Source organism: Xenopus laevis, chromosome 2S (assembly GCF_017654675.1).
Source record: "Xenopus laevis strain J_2021 chromosome 2S, Xenopus_laevis_v10.1, whole genome shotgun sequence".
NCBI lineage: Eukaryota > Metazoa > Chordata > Amphibia > Anura > Pipidae > Xenopus > Xenopus laevis.
Genome location: NC_054374.1, coordinates 9,260,280 through 9,280,205, shown reverse-complemented (window position 1 = coordinate 9,280,205; position 19,926 = coordinate 9,260,280). Strand labels below are relative to the sequence as shown.

The 19,926-nt window shown below is 37.5% G+C and overlaps 1 long non-coding RNA gene across 1 annotated transcript in view; it reads left to right on the top strand.

Annotated features, from left to right (window-relative positions):
- Positions 1-19,926, top strand: part of LOC108709202 — a 211,807-nt gene that overhangs the window by 47,109 nt on the left and 144,772 nt on the right. The window lies entirely within an intron of this gene.

The window sequence follows — 19,926 nt, the reverse complement described above, 5'->3', positions numbered from 1 at the left end:
GAAATATGTACTTAAAAATAATGTACTTTCACTATGCATTGGTCAAACTGTGTGTTTGTTTCAGCAGCTTCAGAAGATCTTACATAGTTCATATAATTAGCTAATAAACTAAGGGGATGTTTACTCAAATGCTAGTGAAGATGTCTGGTCTACTTTGACTATATTTGCATAGCAAACAACAACCTCTCCCTATTTAAATCTGGTTGCTTTTCAGAATTAGTAGATAGCCCTCTGGAGAACCAGTTTCTGTGGTTAATTATTACTTTATTTAGAAAATGCACAACATGTTTCGGATCGGGGTGATCCTTCCTCAGGTGCTCATATATGAGAGGTATATGAACAACTGAGGAAGGATCACTCCGATCCGAAACATGTTGTTCATTTTCTAAATAAAGTAATAATTAACCACAGAAACTGGTTCTCCAGAGTGTTATCTACTATTTGTGAAAGTTTGGAAGGCCTGTCTGTGCCTTACTCTGAAGTTGAACCCACTGAACAACCCAGGATCAATTCATCCACAAAGTGTGCATATCATTGATTTTCAGAATACAGTAATGATTCCGATCTTCAATGTTTTTCACAGGAGCTCACCATCTTGGATTTTGTTAGGAGTGTTAGTGACACTGCACATGCTCAGTGTGTTCAAACAGCTGACCAGAGAAAAGCAGAAGCCCAAGAAAAGTCTTGTAGATGAGAATGGGCAGAAATGATGAGAGGAGAAGCGAGGCGAAGGTTAGAAGCAGAGCGAAGGTTGCGTGAAGGAGTGTATTTGGAGATCAGAGATGAAATATAGGGAGGAGCTTCATTATTAAGGGCCTTGAATGTGAGTAATTTGAATTTGATTCTAGAGGAGATTGGGAGCCAGTAAAGGGACATACATATGGGAGCAGCTGATGTTGAGCGGCGAGATAGATGAATGAGTCTAGCGGCCGCATTTAGCACAGATTGGAGTTGTGAAAGGCGACTTGCTGGAATACCTGAGAGGAGTAGGTTGCAGTAATCAAGGCGGGAGATGATGAGAATCAGTGTTTTAGTTGATTCTGAACTGAGATATGGTCGTATTCGGGCCATGTTGCACAGTTGAATACGACAAGTGTTTGGATGTGTGGTGAAAAAGACAGATGCGAGTCTCGTATAACTCCTAGGCATCGTGCCTGTGTGGTGGAATGAAAGGTGGTGTTTACTGTGAGTAATATCTGAGGGATAGGGGAAGATCTTGGAGGAAATATAATGAGTTCTGTTCCATGAGTTATCTGTCCAAGGGAGGGTACAAAAAATGCTTCAGTCTCTCCCCCATTCAAAGGGATTAGGAAGTTCTGCAATTGCTCCACTTTATTACTCATGACCCTGCATTTTTATGCATCAGTGTGGTGCATATGGTCACTAATTAGGTCAAGGTATGATCATTGTGATTCCTTTTTATTTCAATAGGGGGTGGATTTGTAGTGCTGGGACGTAGTGATGGCTGAATTTCTCCCGTTTCGCTGAAAAATTTGTGGAAAAAATAGTGAAACTCGAAAATTGACGCCCATGTCTAATTTTGGATGTGCATCAAAAAAGTTGCTCGTGTCAATTTGGACGCTGGCGTTAAAGTCAATGGCCATCCCAATAATGTTGATGTGTGGTGACTTTTTGGACGCATCAAATTCACCGCGAATTTGCGCCAGGCGAATTTATTCGCCCATCACTCTTGAGACGTCATTACCCTTAGATTCCCATTAAAGATTGTCTTTCTATCAGAATGCCATGTTTGCAATAAGTTGTCTTTTTAGCCATGATACATGATGTAAAACCAGTATTCCCCTTGCTTTTACCACTGGGAAAATCCAAAGCCATAGGGAAAGCCCCAGAGGCGCTCCACAATGAGGCGAGTTGAGGCCCCCTGGTTGCCAGGGGCGGCAAAAATGCAGCTCCTGATAACTAAGAGCCGAATTTCCGGTTTTAAACCCAGAAATTCGGCTCTTCGAGTGCAGAGAGCACAATCGCGCTCTCTGCACTAGCGACGTGGACTCCCCACCGACCCCCGTCTGGGGCTGAAGGTGAGTGCCGTGGGGAGGCGGGGGGCGGCAAAAACTAAGGCCGCCTCGGACGGCAAATTGGGTGGGATCGCCCCTGGACAGTCCAGCTCAAAAGTTTGATCTTCCGGTTAGGCAGCTTTGTTTTTGTCTTTGGACTTCACTGTTCTATCTTGCTTTAAATTGAATTGATCGTGTTGTTGCAATGAAAGTGACAAAATGATTTTTTATACAGAGTTACAATGAGTGAATAGAAGAAATGTTCCCATCTTGACCTTCTTGGAAGCTCCTGGGATTTAGTGGAGCAAAACCCAATATCTCTTCTATGGCAGAATGCAAATAACTTCAGCAGAATTCCAAAATGAAGCCATAGGGAAAAATAAAGAAAGATCGTTTTAACAATTGTTTAACAAAGTGTTCATAAATACATACCTAAACTTGTATAACATCTATTGTGAGAATCACATTACCTGCAATCTGCTAAATGGGGCAATGAAGCCTCCCATAGAGCTCTACCTTTTTTTCTTTTTTTTTTATCAGGTTGCTTATTTCTTTTGTGTATATATAATATAATATAATATCTTTATCTTGCATAATTTGGTTTTGAAATATCCTGAGCATTATCTCGTTCATAAGAGTCTTGAAATACTATTTTCTTCACTAAGATTTAGTTCCTGGTTTTAGAATATTCCGTCTGGTAGCAGCAATATTGTCTTATTTTGAGAAAATATTTGCTCGTGGATGCATTGGATTAAATAATGAGCTAGTCTTATTATTTTAATATAATTGTATAATGTTATTTATGGAAGGCTTTAAAAACCTGGGTCTAATGCATTTGAACATATTGCTGTGGGCTTGTAATGGGTTGGTTAAAATAATTGTGCAATATATTTCTTTGTTAATCCATTTTAGCATCTGCTTCCTTTGACTTCAGCAGAATGTTCTAGACTTCGGGGGTCTTATACGCATCTGATATATACATTTGTTTATTGGATAATTATGCATTTCTATATCCAAACGTTATGTTGCTAATCTTTTAAAGAACCCCTACACATTTTACTGTCAATGATAATCCCCAAGAGTTCTCTTTTCTTTTAACCCCACTCGATGTCCTGCAGGTTGAACAATTCACAGGAAAGGCTTAGACATTGAGCTTCCAATGCTTGTTGACTCCTTTTGAAACCCTTTGTTCACACTAGGGTGCCATTTTTTTCAGACAGCATGTTGACTCTGATCCAGTCTGTATTAGGAAATCTTAGTCTGCAGACTTTTTTTTTTTTTTTCAAGCTGCTTCCAAAATGGTCTTTATGAACATTTGCCTTTTACCCAGTTAGTAACGCTCAGATATGAATATGGAAAGCAGGAACAATATGTTGACTTTGAAGACCAGCCTAACTCAGTAATGACAATTTGCTGGGTTGGGAGCAGGGGCATAAAGATCAGGGAATCAAATCCTGTAACTGCTGAGTTTTGAGGGTCCTGAAATGATTTTACAGATTGAGTTATGCATCCAATTCTGAGTAAAATTCGTACACAAATGTTCTAGTAAAAAAACTAAGCTCAAAAACAATATATAGATATAAAACTGAAACGTCTTATGAAAATGATAAATGGCATGAATGTGTGAGAACAATTTTGCAATCTCTTAAATGTCTGTGTGTCTGTCTGTATGTCTGTGTTGTTGAGTGTGTGTATACATTATGGGGCAGATTTATCAAGGGTTGAAGTGAAAATTCGAAGTATACAAATGAGACGTTCAAGCTATTTTTGTGTACTTCGATTAGGTATATAGTCCAAATTCGATTTGAATTTGAAAACAATTTGAAAATTCGAATATCGAAATTTATCAAGTGCTACATAGTAACATAGTAAGTAAGGTTGAAAAAAGACACATGTCCATCGAGTTCAACCTTCTTTTTTTTTCTTTTTATTAACTACCTATCTGCCAGTTGATCCAGAGGAAGGCAAAAAAACCCATCTGACGTGCTGTCTCTTTAAAACTTCAACCATTTGCCATCTAAAACCTGCTGAATTGCTGTTTTTGCCTATGGGGGCACCTCCTAGAACCTATATGGAGTCTATTGGTGGACATTGAATTGGAGTCTAAGGGGCACATTTACTCAGTTCGAGTGAAGGAATAGAATAAAAAAAACTTCGAATTTCGAATGTTTTTTTTGGCTATTTCGACCATTGAATTGGCTACTTCAACTACGACTTCGACTTCAATTCGAACTAAAAATAGTTTCACTATTCGACAATTCGATAGTCAAAGTACTGTCTCTTTAAAAAAAACTTGGACCCCCTATTTAGCCATCTAAAACCTACAGAACCTCAATGATAGTTTATGGGGAAGGTCCCCATAGGCTTTGCAAGCTTTTTTTGGTCGAAGAAAAAACATTCGATCGTTCGAACGAATTGCGATAAATCCTTCGACTTCAATATTCGAAGTCGAAGGATTTACCTTCGGCAGTCGAATATCGAGGGTTAATTAACCCTCGATATTCAACCATATGTAAATCTGCCCCTAAGGGGCCGATTCATCAAGAGTCGAATATCGAGGGTTAATTAACCCTCGATATTCGACTAGGAACTAAAATCGTTCGACTTCGAATATCGAAGTCGAACGATTTAGCGCAAATCCTACGATCAAACGATCGAAGGATTATTCGTTCGATCGAACGATTAAATCCTTCGAATCGAACGATTCGAAGGATTTTAATCCAACGATCGAACGAATATCCTTCGATCAAAAAAAACTCAGGCAAGCCTATGGGGACCTTCCCCATAGGCTAACATTGAGTTCGGTAGCTTTTAGCTGCCGAACTAGGGGGTCGAAGTTTTTCTTAAAGAGACAGTACTTCGACTATCGAATGGTCGAATAGTCGAACGATTTTTAGCTCGAATCGTTCGATTCGTAGTCGAAGTCGTAGTCGAAGGTCGAAGTAGCCCATTCGATGGTCGAAGTAGCCTAAAAAACACTTCGAAATTCGAAGTTTTTTTAATTCGAATCCTTCACTCAGCTTTGTAAATGTGCCCCTAAGTATTTTAAAAAAAAACTTTGATTTTTCAATCTAATTCGAAAGATCAAATACAGCCTATTCACCTGATACATTTCGGTTGGTCTTTTTTTATTCGAATTTTGAAGTTAGGGGAGTTTAAAAAAAAACTAGATAAATCTGCCCCTATATGTAAATTATGTGTCAGATGTGTCTGTGTGGTGTGAATATGGTGTGTATATAAGATATGTGTAGGTGTAAAACAGGGTTTCTTTTTTCTTATCGCGTCCCAAATTAAGCCTGGCTTTGGGACCAAAAAAACGAATTTAAAATTAATTATGCACCTTATTTTGACAAGACAGATCCCTTTATCAAGGGGAAAACCCACCCTAAACAGCACAGGAATCTATATTTGGGTCCCAAATCATAGGTTTAAAAATATGCAACAAATATCATGTTTCTTCACAGGTTTTCTGATTTGAACAAATATCTACATGTATAGGTGTAGGGTAAAGCACATTTTAACTTCCAAATAAGTTCAATGTCGAAGGCTAAAAATATATAAAATATATCCCGTAAATAATGGGGTAGGTTCTACTGTTCAAAAGTTAGCTGTTTATTTGTAAATGCATTGGCAGTAACCAGAATTTTCGCCCCCTTTACTTCCACATCTATTATTTTTAATGTATACAATATATATATATATATATATATATATATATATATATATATATATATATATATATATATATATATATATCTATATAATTAAATTGCAACACTACTCTCTCTTCGTTATTTCGTATTATTTATTTTTATTAGAAACCTTCATTTATTTAAAGATAATATTTTCCTTGAAATATCTCTATTTTAGAACAGCGCATTCTCTAGCTGCATTTTACGCAAAAACATGCTGCTTTTGTCTGGAAGATCCTTATTATTACTGTTTCCCCTTCTAGGATAACAACTGTCGCTGTTAGCAATATTTCTTTGCCAGATGCAATTTTTTGTCATGTATTGTACATAGTGACATATAAAACCAGAGAAACTTGAAGACAAAACATGTTCATTTGTAAGCAATGCTGACAGTCGAACAACATAAGGTGTACTTAAGTACGCCAACGATACTCGTGAGAAAGGCTGCACTATTGCTGACTGTGCGTTCTTTATTGTTTATTCTCTTAATAAGACGTTGATATTTGCTACAGCTGAAAACGGAAAATGTAAGATTTTAGTACTTATTCAGCTAATTTCAGATTTTACAAGAACAATTTAACTATATGACTCTTTAAAACAACATGGTATCTTCACATTTGTATAATAAAATGTATATTGTCTCAGCAATGGGATCTGTTCCTCCGAATTCTTGAGACCGGTGGTTGTCTGCATAAGGGAGTCATTCAATGATGTGGAGCCCCATATCTTAAACAATAGCACATTAAAACCATTAAACCCACCAGGATTGTATTGCCATCAGCCACACACAGCTTAGTTACCATCAAATACAAAGCATTGTCTTATTGTTACAGAACAAAGATAAATTAGATCTTTTTGTTTAAATAACACTCCATTGGTAATGTCACCCCTGCAATTCCATATAGTAGATCCCAGACATAATTTAGCTTTATTTGAATATCTATCTATCTATATATATATATATACATGTATATATATATATATATATATATATATATATATATATATATATATATAAATATATACAAACTACTGGATAGGTGCACTCAGAAAACAATGGAAATGCCTAGGTGCTGCACATATGGAACATATATCAAAATCTATACAGCAAAGAAATCCACACTTATATATATATATATATATATATATATATATATATATATATATATATATAAAACATGGAGGAGCACACCCTAAACTTGTTTAGCTACTTGACCTAGTGCTGGTAAATAAGGTAAATAAAGTAACATAGTACCGCACTTAATGGGAATACTAGTGAAAAAAATCAAGATTTATTGAATAAATCCATAATTTTGATATATATTATATATATTGATATATATTGCTTTAGATTTATAATGAATATTATGACTATTTTATATATATATATATATATATATATATATATATATATAAGTCATAATATTCATTATCTAGTGGGAATAAATCTAAAGCAGCAGTTGACTTATATCCACTAGATACTCTATTAATAAAGCATAATAAAAAAAAACACATCAGTATTACAAAGATACAGAATTAAACAAATAATCTTTAAAAAAAAATCCGAAACTTTGAGAAAAAATGAACTATGTAAACGAGGTCAAAAAGAGCAAAGTCTATCTTGATTATATGCTGCAGAAATTCATTTCCTTGCCAAATATCTTATGTTTAAAAATACGGTATATTAATGTTAAATATTGATCAACCAACATAATGAGATTTAGGAATATCTACTAGTTTTATCATTTTTTTTTTTCTGCAATTTTTACCAAAAGGTATACATGGCATGGTGTGCTTAGTTTCTCTAGCTGCTGGTTATCCCCATATTACTACTATCCAATTCTAAATGTAATGCCCTCAGTTTAAACATCGGATGAAATGAGCTCTCATTGTGAGTAACGTTTCCTCTGTAACAATAACCCTTAGTCTTCAGTGCGCCTCCCCTTACCCTGTAGGGGAAAAATAGGTAAGCGATGACGCCCCGTCAACAATGAACAATTTGCTATCACATATAGAAATCAGCAGCCTAAAGAGTACAAAACATTTTCTGCTCTCAAGGTAGAACATTTAATAGCACGGCCTGGGCTGTATGATATCAGCCAAAACTGAGTCAGACGCTGTAAACGGAATCGTTTTCCCTTCAGCTCTGGACTGTGGTTGATATAAAGAATTTAAAATATAAGTGTGTAAGAAGGAGTAAGCACATATACGTAGAGGGATGCTTATCCTATTTTAGGAGATAATCCTTGTTTTCTTTATAATGAAATATAAAAATAGGAATTGGTAGAGGAATACACATTTAGTAAATACTTAGTAAAGGTCCAAACGTGGACTGAAACGTTGGTATGCACAGTGGAATAAATCATCACTAACAAGAAATATTCTTTATCATCTTCATATATATGTGCTGCTAATTAGCAATGTCTCCTCTAACATTCTCACCCCCGTTCATTCCCCTGGTTAGAAAATACAATAAAACCGACAACTTCTATTTCTAAGTTCTGTAGTAGTCAACGGTTTCCAAACCCATAGCGGTGCCAAGAGACAGTTGTAAATGTACACACGTAACACGGGCAATCAAGATGACGCTGGTTTCCATAACTCATTAAAGAAATCAGGCAATGAATGCATTAAAAAAAAAAAAAAAAAAGGAATACTTCAGCGTAGAGTCAAGAAAAAAAAACAAAAAAACGATTGGCCCGTCGCTCAAGGTTGGGTAGAAAAGTGCTTGCTAAGCTATCTATTTCACACATGGAACGACAGAAGGTTCGATATTCATTCGATCGATCAGTGAAAAGGCACAATGGCAAAATCGGACACACTCCTTTTTCAAATACAGATCTCAAATGTCCCCCTACAGTCTGCAGTCGCACGGCTGCTGATGTGGTACAGACAGAGCAAGGGGTTACATCAAGGCTGTTCCCTGGACTCTTCAAACAGTCTAGACCAATGACCTGCAGCATCCTGCCCTTTGAAGAAGATGCAAGTTCGTTGCACGATAAAGGGAAAAAATCGAGGCGTACCCCTTTTAACAAAAGAGGCTGCAAAGAGGTAAGCCAGGGTAAGCAAAAAAAAAAAGGCATCTGCTTCCATGGTTACAAGCCAACTATGAAAACCTTTTGCCTTTCAACCAAATCCGTTCTCATGCTCTCTCGCAGACCATGTCATGCATTATGAGCAAAGGCAGGTTGAGCTGAAATCCGCATGGTTATTTCACAGTGAAATGATACGCGAACACATGGCTGAAAGCAAGGGGGAAAAAAAAGTCACATGACAGTTGCTGTTTCATAGGGAAAAAAAAATTCTATTACTCAGGCGTGCTGAGAAAAAGTGTTTATGGGAATCAGGCTTTTTCTTTCGCGCTAGACATGCACTTTTCATTTTCATGATTGATAAAAGGATAACGGTTAGGGGTCAAGGTTTTTGTGGCCGGGGCCAGAAACCCCCATTGTCATCAGACTTCTGACTTGAATAGCATTTCAGATAAGATTTTTTTTTTTTTTTGCATCTGTTTAAACTGAACAATTCTTGCTGGTTTGACAGAGCATGAAAAGTCATGAATTTCTATCTGATTGACCTTCCTCACGTTCACATTGCTTTTCTGACTTTGCAGTTTTTTTTTTCCCTTCCATGGCAGTTGAAGTCAGATTCATTCTCACTGGAGAGAGAGTTAATCTGGCAGTTTTAGTGCAGGGCTGCTTCCCACTGACTTATTAGCAAATTTCTAGAAATCTGATTATACCATCAGAGCGGTTAACCCGCTGCTGACTTCCAAGAATTCTGCCTAAAATCCAAAGAGAAAATAATCGTTTATATCGGATATAATATTTAAAGTTCATGGAATTCATTGCTGAAAGTATAGTTATGGGACCTGTTATCCAGAATGCTCAGGACCTGGGGATTTCTGGACAAGGGATATTTCCATAATTTGAATCTCCATACTTTAAGTCAAAAAAAAATTTAAACATTGAATAAACCCAATAGGATTATTTTGCCTCCAACAAGGATTAATTATATCTTAGCTGTGATCAAGTACAAAATACTGTTTTATTATTACAGAGAAAAAGGAAATCATTTTTTAAAATTTAAATTATTATATTAGGGTCTATTGAAAGCTTTCCCATAATTTGGAGGTTTCTGGATAATGAGTTTCCGGATAAAAGAACCTGTAATTGTGAGATGCCTATACGTTTTACCGAATATGACAACACAACTTTTTTCTTCTTTTATATAAAATTATTACCATTTTCAATTTCGTATCAATTTTATATTTCTTGCTTTGCAATGTATTTTCTAATACTTTGTTATATTTTCAGCACCTATTATATAATTCTATTTCAATTAAAAAGCAAGCAATGCATATTTTGAGGTCAAAGTTGTATAATTTAACATTTTCAAAAGAGAATGTAAAACAGAGTAACAATTAGGGAGTTATTTACTAAACCCTGAATGCCAAAAAAACCCAAAAATTTGTGTTTTTTTAGTATAAAATCTGAATTTTTAGTGAAAAAAAAATCTGATTTTTTTTTCGCAATTGAGAGGATGGAAAAAGTCCAAATCTGAAAATCCAGCATCTTAGACCTGCCAAGGTTGCATATAAGTAAATGGGAGTTCCAAAGATTTTTTATGCGCTTGGTTTTGTGCAATAATCAGAAGTTTTTCTGGGTTTTCAGGCATAAATCTGAAAAAATCTGAGTTTTTGAGTGGACATTCCGAAAATTTTTTATTTTTCCCAATTTTTTTTCTCCAAACAAAATTTTCTGGAAAGTGTATTAATAAATAAGCTGAAAAAACCCGTGCGGATTTGGTCTGAGTTTTTTCCAGAACATATTGAGATAAATTCGGACTTAAATAACCCCCTTAAAGTTTTATACGATCGGTATAAATATTATAGAATGATAATATTCTTGTATATTTTTAGTTGATTTTATATAAAATGGTTGATTGCGGTAATTGACGTTTATTTTTATGATAGTAACATAGAATGGGGGGAGAAAGAAAAGAAATGTTGGTTTGTGTAGTCTTCAGAGCAGAATGGTGTTCAATTAGCCATGACTTAAAAGGAAGCCATATGTATTCAGATTATTAAAACATTAAAATGGTTATTAATGACTCCATAAACCTGTAAGTGATATATAAAGCTGGAGAAGGGTTGCAGTGCCCTCTTGTGCTTTTCCTATTTAATCTGGGCCAGGTATTCCATCCCCTTTAGATAACTTTGCAGCAGAACAGATTCCCCTTCCCCCTGGCAAAGGTAACATTGAGTATTACTGATGTGGCTTAGGATATATGAAGCGATCACTCAAGGTTATTCACACTATTACCTCTCCTAATTTGTTATTTCTTACCTATGAAATATGATTTCTGCCATGCCTTCCTCAAGTTACAAATCTCATTCTCTGAGGGTTGCTATCTTTCACCAAGTGCTAAATAATGTTGTCTAGAAAAGCCTATGGAACTGTTAGAACAATGCCTTCTGTTTTTTCTAGATACACTTCTATTATAGGGGTAGTTTGCCTTTAAATTAACTTTTAATATTAAACAGTTTGCAACTGGTTTTCATTTTTTATATGTGGTTTCTGAGTTATTTTAGTTCTTTATTCAGTAGCTCTCCAGTTTGTAATTTTTAGTGATCAGGTTCTGTAGCTAGGGTCCAAATTACCCTAGCAACCATACCCTGATTTAAATGAGAGACTGGATTATGAATAGGAGAGGCCTGAATAGAAAGGTGAGTAATAAATTGTAGCAGCAATGACACATTTGTAGCCTTACAGAGCATTTGTTTTTTAGACCCCCTATTTGAAAGCTGGAAAGAGTCAATAAAAGAAGGCAAGTAATTAAAAAAACTATTAAAAAACAAAAGAAAAAAAGGCTAGTTGAAAAGTTGCTTAGAATTAGCCATTCTATAACATATTGAAAGGTGAACACCCCTTTAAAGCCAAGAGCTGGCATTTTGGCTCTGCAAGATACAAGTGGCACTTAAGTCACTTACAGCATACCTGTTGGTATTTTGTCGCCACTTTTAATGGACATTTTCAGACAACTATAGTCTTTTAAGGTAGAGAAATGTAAATATTTCATTATTAATTGCCATTTTCTTTAAAATTATGTTATCATCCTTTCATTTAAAGAAAATAAACCCTATTACTAAATGTATTATTAACTGTTGTTTAAATAGTGTCAAGTTATGTGCGGGTTGGGTAAAACCCGACCCGCACCCGACCCAAACCCGCCCGACTTTTGGGTTCCTTTTACAGACCTGCGCCGTCCTGCTGATGATGTCACAAAAGGGGCGGGGTGCGCGGCTATAAAATCGGAAGCTGGCTGTGTAAGGTGGGGGTGCGAGGTCGGGACAAACCCAACCCACCCACGGCTCCTGCTTGAAAGCAAGTTGTAATTGGATAAAATCTAAGTATAGTGCACAGTAGAGCCTCTTGTAGACTGCCAGGCCACATAGGGGCTACCAAATAGCCAATCACAGCCCTTCCTTGGCACCCCAAATGAACTTTTTCATGCTTGTGTTGCTACCCAACTGTTTTTACATTTGAATGTGGCAGGTTGGGGACCCCTGTCTTAAGTCTACTAGAAAATCATGTAAACATTAAAGCCAATAGGCTGGTTTTGCTTCCAATAAGGAATAATTATATCTTAGTTGGGATCAAGTACAAGCTACTGTTTTATTATTACAGAGAAAATGAAATCATTTTTAAAACATTTGATTATTTAATTATAATGGAGTCCATGGGAGACAGCCATTCCGTAATTCAGACCTTTCTGGATAACGGGTTTCCGGATAACAGATCCCATACCTGGATTCATTTATATAATACAAGCAAAGGCTGTTTTATACAATTACTAGCTTATATAGATCCAAATAATGTATGTGTGTTCAAGGTGACCATCTACAACTGCTCATCATTCTTAAACCCCAACAAGCCACATGAAATAGGTCAGCAGACTCTATTGACTCAGATTGGCCATGGCATATACATTGGCAAGCTATAGAGGAAATTTGTATTTTTTCAGCTGAAAAGACTGTTATAAATGTGTTTACTTGTTTTTTTTTTAATTTATCATCACTTTGGTGAAAAGCTGTCAGTTGTTTCCGTGGCTGTGGGTTTAAATTTCACAAATGAAAGTGACTAAAAGCTGAATTCTGCATTTGTAGAATTTTCTACACAAGATTATCTCATGCCAAACATCAACATATTTCCGTGGCTTACTAGTGCCAAGATATATACAGCCGCATATGCTATTTTATGGTGCTATTAACCGAGGAAACCATGTATTTATGTGTTATTTACTTTTCCTTATATCCTGCTGGGCATCGCACAGTCATTTACAGACTTGTGAAAAGCAAGGGGAAGTATAAAATAATACTTTTATATGCCTGTTGTTTTATTAATTAGATCATTTCCCATAAAATGTCTTCAAGTAATATACAGGTCTACTGTATCATAGCCCTGCCACCAGATGGGCGGATTCTAATCCCTGTAAATTTAGCTTTCTAGGGCAAAGTTGGCGCTAGCCCCAGAAATTAAACAAGTCAAAAAGGCTTTTAGTTATAGGAGCATGTAGTGTCAAAGCAACACCAAAATATTCTCTCCTGCCCTTAATTTTACCAGGGACATCAGCACGTTCAAGCCACCATATTTAATAAGCTTCAAAGTGGTGAGAAGATTGTTTAGAAACCTGCACAAGCCCGGCAAGTTATCTAGATGTCATGAAATTTTACCAACTATGCCACTATCTATGGCAAGGGTGGCCAATCTGTTTTACCCATGAGCCACATCCAAATGTAAAAAGAGTTGGGGAGCAACACAAGCATGAAAAAAGTTCCTTGGGGTGCCAAATAAGGGCAGTGATTGGCTATTTGGTGCCCCTATGTGGCCTGGCTGCCTACAGGAGGCTCTGTTTGACAGTACAGTGTTTTTTATACAACCAAAACTTGCCTCCAAACCACAAATTCAAAAATAAGCAGCTGCTTTGATGCCACTGGGAGCCACATCCAAGGGGTTGGTGAGGAACATGTTGCTCCCAAGCCACTGGTTGGGGATCACTGCATTATGGAGTAGCCCCAGTTTCTTCCCAAGCACTTCCATTAAAGTGTATATTTTTGAGATATTCACTTTGCACTTAGACTTTGGTACAGGAATTCAAAGCCTTTATACAGTATGTGAATTTATGCCAAAGGGGTTTAAGCATAAACAATCCTCAAAGTTATAGATACTCTCATAGGGGCAGATTTACCAAAGGGCGAAGTGGCTAACGCTAGCATCAATTTATTAGCCCGCAGGGACATTGCCAATTTACTAACAGGCGCAGGCGCCAATTCGCTAGCGAAAGAGATAGACACTATCGGTCGTTCACACTCTATTGCCAGGCGACTTTTCACTCTGTCGAATGGACTCTATTCTGCAAATTCACCAAGATGCAGATTTTACTGAATGTTAACTCTTTCGCCAGACTTGCCTTCGCCAGCTCAGACCAGGCAAAGTGCATTGGATTGTATAGATCTTCCTCAATCTTCTGTTACTTACGTCATATTTTTTAGTGGAAAAAGTTCAAAAAAAGCTCGTGTCTTTTCCTTTTGTTAGAGTGATAGCCTGCAAAAGACCTTAAAATTTTTTTGGGGTAACCAGGTTCCCCCCTACATTTTCTAACATATGGAACATGAACTATGCAGTGGGCTCGTGTGTAGGGCAATACAACAACAAGTTCCCTGGACATGTGTAATTAACAGTGGAAATGTAATGTATTTGCTGCAACATATAACATAAAGGCATACATTTGCCGTATGCAAATTAACCTGAGCACACTGGCAAATCTTTGCTTGAATTGCTCGCACTGCCGATCGACGCTAGTAAAAAGTTGCCATCATTCGTTGCCCACGATGAAACTCCACATTTTACTAAATTAGCATTGTCTGAGCAAATTTTCGCCTGGCGAAGTGTTGCGATGGGTGCGAAGTGAACGCTGGCAAATTTTCGCCAGTTAGTGATCTGCCCCATAGTGTTTATATATTTACAATGCCACTTTAACTCCGTAGTAGGACACCTAAAGATTATCCAAGCTGGGTAATGACTTTTTATTTATGTGTTTTTGTTTTTCTTTGTTTATTCCACTTTTCAAGAAACCCATTGACTTTAATGGGTTACACTGGTCCTAGAGTGGGGGTAATGGAGTAATTTTAGTTACAGGAAACATTGTTGGAGTCATTTACTAATTTCCAAGACAAAAGGGCAAACTCCTTTGTGCTCATTCACTAAGCACTCCTGCAGTATCATACTGGTGCTCCTGATCTTTCATGTCTGAATAACGTTATGGAGTCCAAGGACCTGTACCTGTGGGCACCGATGGCAGGGAAGAGTACAAAGGGCAAAGGATACAGAATGTCTTGGAGTTGACAATGGTCTATTCTGACACATTAATATGAAAATTGATGGAGACTTATCAGTATTGATAAAAAAAAGAGGTTTTATGGTTCTTCTGTAGAAAAGTGTCCAAGAGGCTGCCCAGCAGTACCAGCAGTGAGGATGGGCAGAGTGAGCTGCAGGAACCTGAGGGAATGATATGTTCCTTCCATAGACAGATTTAAATTCATAGTAAAACAGTAATCCAGTCCACTGAAGGACTGCACCTCCTCCACTCCAACAAGTCTGCCTATATTATTCAGGGAGAAGTTGGATTGTTGCTCATATTCTCATTCTTGAACTGTCTAGTTGGGGCTTCTACATTGGGGTAATGTAACAACAAAAGGTGCTGCAAGAGGCTGATCAACCCATTGCAACCAATCAGCAGGCAGCATATACTGGTCAGCTGTTTAAAACAAAGATCTATTTGGTTGTTGTGCGACAGTAGACTGAAACAAAATGTGCACCTTTTTATTACATTGTGCCACTACACTTGATCTACAGATGATATGGGCTAAGATTTGGTGTCGTGGCTAACCTAACTAATTTGGGGGTGGATGAATACATCTTAGTAGAAGTTGCCTAGGGCCTCATAAACCATATTATGTCCCTGTGATGAAAGTAAACAATGAATTTAAAATGTCTCAGTCTTCAGAAGTTTCCATCACCTGAGCAGCACACAAGCAATCCTACCAAAGCCCTAATAAAGCCTCCAGCCATTCTTACTTTTACTGATATTGTTATTAGACCCCCTATATAACTATAACTTGTAATGCTTGATCACTCAGGTTCTTTTTTGATAAATATGGGCGGAAGATTTTAGAAATAAAGGGGTGTTTTACAATGAAGAAATAAACATGTTACATCTGCTACTCAGTTCATGTCGCAGTTAAACTAAACACGGCACTTTGTTTTCCATGTTCCTCCTGCCAAGAAAAATCAATTTCATATCACAAAGGCCAAGACAAAAAAAGATTGTAGGAGCTTGGCTATAAATTCCATTGTTCCACAGCATCAGTCGCCCTATTGTCATATTTGTTGTAGCTCTTGTATCCTCCTACTGTTAGGTAGTTCTGCAGAGCTGTGGGTTTCAATACAATATTTTACTCTCTGATTTCTGTCCTATTTCAGTTACCTATTAGGTTAATATGCCTGTACAGTTTTTGGGCGGGTCAGTTGACTCGGAATCTGCAGGAAACGCTATGGAAACTTTCTAGTACAGATAATACTAAAGCCAAACAATATCCTCACAAGGGGGAAGAAGCGGAGGGTGATTTGAGGTCTTTATTCCTGGGGTGTAATAAGATTTCCACAATAATCAGGTTTTATGGCAAATACCTCTGCTTTATCTGCTTTAGGCTATTTAAGGTCTCACTATTAGATTAGATTGTGTTACTTTGCCTTCAATATTTTTTATCTAGATAACACATTTCTATCATTTCTTAGTGTCAACGGGTTATATTTGTTATGGTTGTCTGTGGGACTGGAATGTCTGTATCCACTCAAAGAAATGTCAGCTTGTATGATGTTTCATCATTTTATTAAAGTTTAACAATTAACATACAGATTACACATTTTTTTAGATGCAGGATCAAGAACAAATGTCTCAAACAGCAAGCTTGCCCTCAAAAAGTAAGGACAGGGTAAAAGAAGACCATGCATAAAAAATCGACAAACAAACATGTAGGCTAACAAAATAAACTGAATTAAGCCCAGTGGATGAATAAGAAAATGGGAAGAAAGAATTATTATTTTCTGAAGAACACTATCTTGGTTGGATAAGGGTCAGCTACTGGTCTAAGCTATACTTCTATGGGTTGGTTTTTGGTGCTCAGTACAATTACTGGCCTTTATTTTCTTGCTCATTTACTCTATACTGAAATGTGAGGCGGTATTGCTTACTTCTTATAAAGAGAAACAGAAGTTAACAAGGTGGACCAGGGAGTGTTCCTTGTATTGCCCTCACTTTTGGCCAGTGTATTATATTTAACCACCAAAGCTTTGAGGACTACTAGAAACAAATGCAGACCTGTAGTTGTTGTCTGATCCAGGGGCAGTGATTGCTATACGGGCAACAGTGGTCTTGTTGGCAAGTAACTCCTCTGTGCCATCAATTGTATGTTGTTACCCCAAATTGCAGCACTTTGCCAGAACTCCAGTGTAATTGTGGATGCATGCTAAGGTGCACCAATATGGACACAATTTAGCATCTAGTATGATAAACTAGAAGAGGTCACTTCCCTTGCCCAATTATAACAACAGTCAGTCATGGCTATAGCTGAAATCTATCAAGCCCAGGGTTGTGTCGGTGTCTGTGCATAATTCAGAAGAGCTGGTTGCATGGGTTTCTTTAGATACTTCCACAATTTGCAGAGTAGCATCTTAAATCCTACCTGGATTTAAACTGATGACCTGCTGTCTTCCAAACAGCCTACTTGCCTCTGTCCTATCTGAGCAGAGGGTTGTTAGTTTATGCTTTGGTCACCATTCGTTTCTAGGTAAGCATAGTGAATTCACCTTTGGTCAGTTTGGCCACAAGTGCTCAGAATTTGCCATTGGTGTGTCTATGAATCCCCAGTTCTGTGCTCATTTAATTGCACATTTTAGGTCAAGCGTGCTTGGTCTAATCTTCTATGTTCCCTCTGATTGTTGTTCTCAGCCTGGCTTGTACCTGAGTTAGAGTTTGAATCACAGATCTGCAACTGTTATTTGGTTCTGACCTGGCCTATCTGTCTACGTCCAGCTACTTTCTTATTGGCTCCATCCCTGAGTATACGTTTGGCTCCCTTGCCGTTATAGGCGGAAGATCACACCTAAAAAATACAATTGGAAGTGAAACTGATTTATCCTCTTAATCAATGCACATTCCCTAGTCCCCTGTCTCATAATTCAGTATATATATATTACAGTGCATGTGTGTATAAAAACAGGGGTTTTTAGTTACAAAGTTATGATCATAAAATTGGTAAGCCACCATACCACGTCAAGGTAAACCCCATATGGTGGTCCCTAAATGTTTACCTCTGGTCATAGTATAAAAGTAATATTCCTTGGGATCAGTTTCTCCTGACCTTGGCTTTGGTTTTAATCAGAGGACTAGATCCTCCCCCACCACTAACTGTTGTGGCTTTTAAGAGAGAGATTGGCCTAAGATCACACCTAGACAGGAATCCAGTCACTATCATGGGGTTAGGGTTTGCCATACGTGACACATCTATGGATGAAAGAACCATTCTGAATAGTGTAAAGTTGTGCTCCATTGTGTCCTTTTTAGCATTTTAAGTCACGCTCATAGATAACCCTTTATTATTGAGAAGTACAGAAGTCAGTGCTTATGGTGTGGCTAAGGTCTAGTCTTGCCAATGACATATTGATAACAGAAGGCTTATTTTCTTATTGATGGTAAAGTCTGGAACCAGCCACGTCAGTCATCTCACACTATCTTTTTCCTGCAAATAATTATTTTAAGGAGGCTGGAGAGGAATCTGAAACTTTGGGGTTGAAATATCAGTCTTCTTAACAATCTACATGTACTGTGATTCGTACGAAAATCGTATATGAATCAAGGGTTCGAACGATCGGATCTATGGCCAGCTTAAGTCTTTGAGTGCAGGTCTTCCCTCTCTGGATATGGACTGCACCCCTGATTCTTTATCCCCTACCTAAGTGAGTGCCTACATCCCTGTGTAAAGTCCACCAAAAAATAAATTTGGAAATTTTAACAAGCAAAACTATTTTATAGGGACTGTGCTGCGTCTTTGAGTTTCAATACTGCAATCACATTAAAGTTCAGAAAGTGGTCCTGGGGGTGTCAGCGCATGCCCATTTTCTCTCTTCACTGACTAGTTTGAGCCTAATGATTCCACTGAACTCAGTCTAAGGCACATGCACTATCACCCTGTAGGTCTAAGCAGAGTCAAGTGAATGCACAAAAGTGTGTTAATAAAAGGGGTCACTTTTCCAACCCTTAAAGGGATACTGTCATGGGAAAAAACATTTTTTTCAAAAAGAATCGGTTAATAGTGCTGCTCCAGGAGAATTCTGCACTGAAATCCATTTCTCAAAAGAGCAAACAGATTTTTTTATATTCAATTTTGAAATTTGACATGGGGCTAGACATATTGTCAGTTTCCCAGCTGCCCCTGGTCATGTGACTTGTGCTCTGATAAACTTCAGCCACTCTTTACTGCTGTACTGCAAGTTGGAGTGATATCGCCCCCTCCCTTTTCCCCCCCAGCAGCCAAACAAAAGAACAATGGGAAGGTAACCAGATAACAGCTCCCTAACACAAGATAACAGCTGCCTGGTAGATCTAAGAATAAAACTCAATAGTAAAAACTCACGTCCCACTGAGACACATTCAGTTACATTGAGAAGGAAAAACAGCATCCTGCCAGAAAGCATTTCTCTCCTAAAGTGCAGGCACAAGTCACATGACTGGGGCAGCTGGGAAATTGACAATATGTCTAGCCCCATGTCAGATTTCAAAATTGAATAAAAAAAATCTGTTTGTGCTTTTGATAAATGGATTTCAGTGCAGAATTCTGCTGGAGTAACACTATTTTCTGATGACAGGATCCCTTTAAAGAAGCCTTATGGGACCAGCGAGGGCACTTGAATATTGCTCGGTTTGCCTCTATGGAAAGCAACCTGTGATTAGTTTATAGTGTTAAAGTTACATCCAAGATCCCTCCAAAAGAGGAGGAAATACTGCACAAAGTCCACTTAACAAAAGGGTAAAAACAGCAAATACATTTATATTAACTTAGACAAGCTTTTAAATTTTGTATCGAGAAGCCGTCAGCC